The following is a 5122-nucleotide window of genomic DNA, read 5'->3' on the forward strand; positions in this document are numbered from 1 at the left end:
TGTCGGCTGTTTGGGTGTTTTCTAAGGTTATAGAAGATCAACGTCATACTACAATGGGCTAGAACATGTGACCTGACTGAGGTTGACTAGATGGAGAAATCTTGACGAAGCAGCGAGGCGACAGGAGCACGAAGGAGATGGATGAGAGGACTGATGCTGGATGGAGGTAGAGTACATGTCTATAGTCGACTTGAGAGAGGCAGTGCTGTAGGGAAGCCGCTGGCATTTTGAGGTGCAGATGAGTTATATCTGGTGTGTTATTGATCAACAGTGCAGGAGAGAAATGAACATGGCTGCTTCACACTTACTTCCTTTTTTTTTTGAAGTGCAACCCCACCGCACAACCACGTCAGGTACATACGCACACGCACACGCGCACACACACACAGACACACAGACATATAAGAAAGCTTCCTTTTATCCCTGATTATTTCACACTGCACAGAGCCAGATATTATTACCCATGGGAGATTTCTTTCCTCCTGGCTTTTAGGCTTGTTTTTTTATTGCTTTTATTTAATTAACTGATTTTTTTCCTTATCTCGAGCTGCATCTGCATCTCTTCCAACTCCACATCCAATCACTCGCTTTGTCAGTTTTTACAACTCCTTTGTTGATATTATCTGACATCCCTGCATGATAATTAGGGTTGCTCTTGTTCTGTTCTCTCTCCTAGCATACAGTACACGTAATCAAAATAGTGCTTGCATATATTCAGTGGCAGAGAAGGGATCTCTGGGTATTTCTCTCTGCCTGGATCTCTCTCCCGTTTTTATCCTACAGATCAATTGGGGCTCGGCACACAACCAGTCTGAATAAAAAACAGAGATGAAGATGTATCGTGGTGCAACAGACACGAGAGCCATTGCGCTGACACAAGGTAATGGAAGATAGCATTCATCAGGGGACTGACGGAGAAATGAATTATTGTTTTGGTGAGACGCTCACATACATGCCATCTCCACCTTCTACACTCATTTAGTTCTCCCCGAGCAATGCAATTATCTTTTCATTCATTTTCCGAGTCCGTTCAATTCATCTCCCTCAGAGCTCCGGCCGGGCTTTGTCGCAACGGACAAAGGCTGCAATCGATATGCAGCAATAACTTCTGATCGTGGAGAACGCTGTAGGGAACGCTGAAACTCAACATGCAATCTACCATGATAACCCTGTGGATTTACACAACAGCAACATATTAGTAAGACAGAGTTCGTATTAACTGGAAACAAAACCTTTAGATGTGTTCATTACCACAACAATCAATGGCTTTGTGCCTCAAAGAAATGCGTCTAATGAACACTGATGTGGACTATTTGAGATCTTGAATGTGGATTTATGAGTCACAGCTTAAAATAAAAAATTGTTCATGGTATATGACACATTAATGTATTCATAAGATAACCTATGTTTCTTCGTCTTAATACTTGCTTTAATGGCCTATTACATCCAGTGATGAATCGTAAGTCATGTTCTGGGATGTACCTCCGCTTCAGTAATGTGAAGTTAATGGTGTATTTACACAAAAAGATTGATTTCCACTCAGAGTGTGCACTCTCAGGTAATATAACATGTCAAACGTACAGAAGTGTGGCTCTTAGGGGATGTGCTCTGTTTGCTATTCCCACAACGCTCCAATTTCCCCCATCAAACCCACGACCATCCCCGCATCACCCTTCTTACTGCTCCTGAACACTGTAGACTCAGAATGACCTGAATTAGTACACCAGTCACACACAGACTCATACACACACACACACACACACACCTCTTTACATGCAGCCTGAGCTCCTGTTGGAGACAAGCAGTCACAGAATCCTGAGAGAGGAACGTTTGGGGCATGGTAGCAAGACACAAAAAGAGAGAGGCGTTAGGGAGAGAATAGTATGTGCAGGCATAGGGGCATGAAGGAGAAGGGAGGAGAGGTGAGGAGAAATGAGGCGAGGACAGTGGAGAGAATGAGAGAGAACATAGAAGAGGGGGAGTGAGAGAAAATTAGGGTGGGAAAGAGATTGAACTCCCGTCAAAGATGAGACGAAGAAGTGAAAGAGTGGTGTATGCCCTGCAGTGATGTAGAGTGAGGGACAGTGCTTTTCAAATTGCTTCAGGCTGCCCATCCTTTGAGTGTCCCAAGAACCCCTGTCTCTCATCGTAATTAAAATATCCATAACCCCCCTCTGGTCCTCTCCATCCACTCATCCCTGACCACGCCCATGCCCAACAGCAGCCCTTTTGTTGTAGGTATCCATCTGAATAAGTACATGTGGCGTATCAGATTGCATGCAGATCAGTCTTTCTGTGCCAGGGGAGTACACTTTGAAGTGTTTCGTTTTGTCTTCACAAAATTCCATAGAAGATCCATGATGGTAGACCTTGGCTTCATGCCAGTGCCCAGTCCTGAGACAGCCTTGGTGAAGGTGGTTAATGACATACTGGTGGCTGCTGATACAAGAACCCCCAACCAGATTCTCCTGGATCTCAGTGCTTCCTTCCAACCATTCTAATGCAGCGCACACTGAGTGCCCTCTGCAGTTTCTGGACTGGCCTAAAGTGGTTCCTCTCCTACCTTTCTAACCATGCTGTATGTCACCCTTGTTGAGAGTGGGATTAGTGGTCTACCATAACCTGTGGTCTCCTACAAGGGTCTGGGCTAGGACCCATTCTCTTCCTGTTCTACATGATCCCACTTGGCCAGATCTTCAATCAGCTCCATGTCCAGTTCCACTGACTCCATGTTAGATCTGCTCATCCACACTGAATCTCCATGCCCTATTGTCAACCCACGGAAAATTGCTTCATGAACCACTGACCTGGTTCCAAACCAAGTGGCCACACTGAATCTCCATGCCCTATTGTCAACCACGGAAAACTGCTTCATGAACCACTGACCTGGTTCCAAACCAAGTGGCCACACTTATGGCACTCCCTTTTTACTCTTCTGAATGTTGTAGGTTTTAAAGCGGGCCTCTTTATCACATTACACATACAGTACACACCCATATTATTATAATATATTTCTTTTTCCCAGTTACTATGATTAAAAGCAATTGACGTAAATTATTATTATTATTATTATGGAACCCCTTATTTAATCATTTAGGATATAATGATAAAAGAGATGTGTCACCTAAAATGGCCTCTATCTTCAGGCAATGCTCAAACCCTACATCTCCACCTAAACATTGTTTTCTGCCAACCTCTAGTCGCTTGGCCATTCCACCTGAGAGGGCTGCTCCCAGTGAAAACCATTCTCTGCCCTGGCGCTCACAATTTTGGAACAAGTTTCCCTTTGAAGCTAAGGCAGCAGAATCCCTGCCAAAACACTTTAAAGGCTATCTGAAATGTCTCCATGGCCTCGTCCACAATTCTGAATCTTTGGTATTTTATTACAGGATCACCTCACCCTGACTACACTTCTCAAACCATCCGTTTCCCCCAAAACCCACCTCCTTGTCTTCACCCCTTCCATCCTCCAAGTCCTCGCCTCCCATCTGAAGTCTTTCCCACCAGCTCCTGTCCTGCCATCATTCCTGGATGGTTGTGTGCAGTGATGCCAGAACTAATATACCCCCTTTAGAGGGACTCCGGCCCAGACGTGTCATAAACAGCACGGCTTTCAGGGGGGTTGTCAACGCCGTACTGTACCAAGCAGGCACAATGCACGTTGCCGTCTGTCACCAATATGTGTCTACTGTGTATAGGCTACATGCTGACGTTAACATTTAATGCTCTTTGGGAAAAAGGACTGACATACATAATGTGCAGTGCAGGCAGTTTTTAATAATGCATGGGCGTTTGTGTCTGATGGATTTATATTCCAGTTTGAAATGTTTTGGCTTCTGTATCGGGATAGGTCTGTATTTGTTTTCAGTTTAAAATATGTAAATGTTCATTTACCGCTTATGATTTCAGAAATGTTTAGAAATGTTTTGCATAGGTAAACGTAACATTACAAAGTCCAAATGGTACATTTGGACTGAAACATAATTTATTATGTAAATGTCTCTGCCTGTCATCCCCCTGTCCTTAACGTTTCCTAAAAAAAGATATATTCATTTCACAAAATTGTGTCCGTAGATTCTCTATACTGTAGATTATCTGCTGACTCTCAGTAATATTTCAACAATCTACTAACCCTTACCCTATACTTAACATTTATCCTAAGACTAGCCTTAGACCTTACCCTAAACCTTATTCAAAACATAACCCTAAACTTAGCTGGCAGTTGCGTATCAACAGATGTGTGTTGATTGTATTGCTGTCTATAGCATTAACAGATGAGAATTGGAACTCAAAATGAAGTGTAAATAAATGTTGAAATCATAAAAACAGAATGTGTTATATTGAATTGTCAGAGAACATGTAATTGTTTTCTGGTAAGAGCCCTCTTAAATTCTCCAATGCACTTGTGCTTTGTTTTACTTAATGTGTTGTTTTTATGTAGTTTTGTCTTGCTGTGTCACTAAGTATGCTGCTTTCTTGGCTTTACTTGGATTTTCTTGAAAAACTGAAGAAAACCCAAATGTCTTCTCTTGTTAAAAAAGATATTTTGTAAATTAAGCCCTCTAGCATTAACGAGGGGAATGCGTTCGAGCAGAAACTGTGTTCTCTCGATAGCCTTAGCCGCAAACTAGATGACAACTAGCTAGCTTGACAAACTAGCTAACATGATTCATATTTACTTACTTGAAGTCAGTACCCTTTGGGCATTCATAGGATAATACAGTGGATATAAAAAGTCCACACACCCCTATTAAAATGCCAGGTTTTTGTGATGTAAAAGAACGAGACAAAGATTAATCATGTCAGAACTTTTTCCACTTTTAATGGGACCTAAAAAGACTGAGTGCTGTAATAAAATCAAAAGGTGCTTCAACAAAGTATTAGTTTAAGGGTGTGCACACTTATGCAACCAGGTTATTGTGGGTTTTTAATTAAAATGTTTCCCCCTCAAAGAATTCAAATGTTTTTCAATTGAATTGTTCACATTATAGGTCAAATTAAAGGTGGAAAAAGTTCTGACAAGATTTATCTTTGTCTCATTCTTTTACATCACAAGAACCGAGAATTTTAACAGGGGTGTGTAGACTTTTTATATCCACTGTATGGTGCAGTCTGTGATTTT

The 5122-nt window shown here is 42.0% G+C and overlaps 1 long non-coding RNA gene across 1 annotated transcript; it reads left to right on the forward strand.

Moving 5' to 3' along the window:
- Nucleotides 1–605: 605 nt before the first annotated feature.
- LOC109614853 lies at nt 606–4293 on the forward strand. Its single transcript, XR_002195828.2, has 3 exons — nt 606–880; nt 1049–1198; nt 3390–4293. It is a non-coding gene; the product is annotated as an uncharacterized LOC109614853 (long non-coding RNA).
- The last annotated feature ends 829 nt before the right edge of the window (nt 4294–5122 follow it).

Source organism: Esox lucius, chromosome 21 (genome assembly GCF_011004845.1).
Source record: "Esox lucius isolate fEsoLuc1 chromosome 21, fEsoLuc1.pri, whole genome shotgun sequence".
Classification (NCBI taxonomy): domain Eukaryota; kingdom Metazoa; phylum Chordata; class Actinopteri; order Esociformes; family Esocidae; genus Esox; species Esox lucius.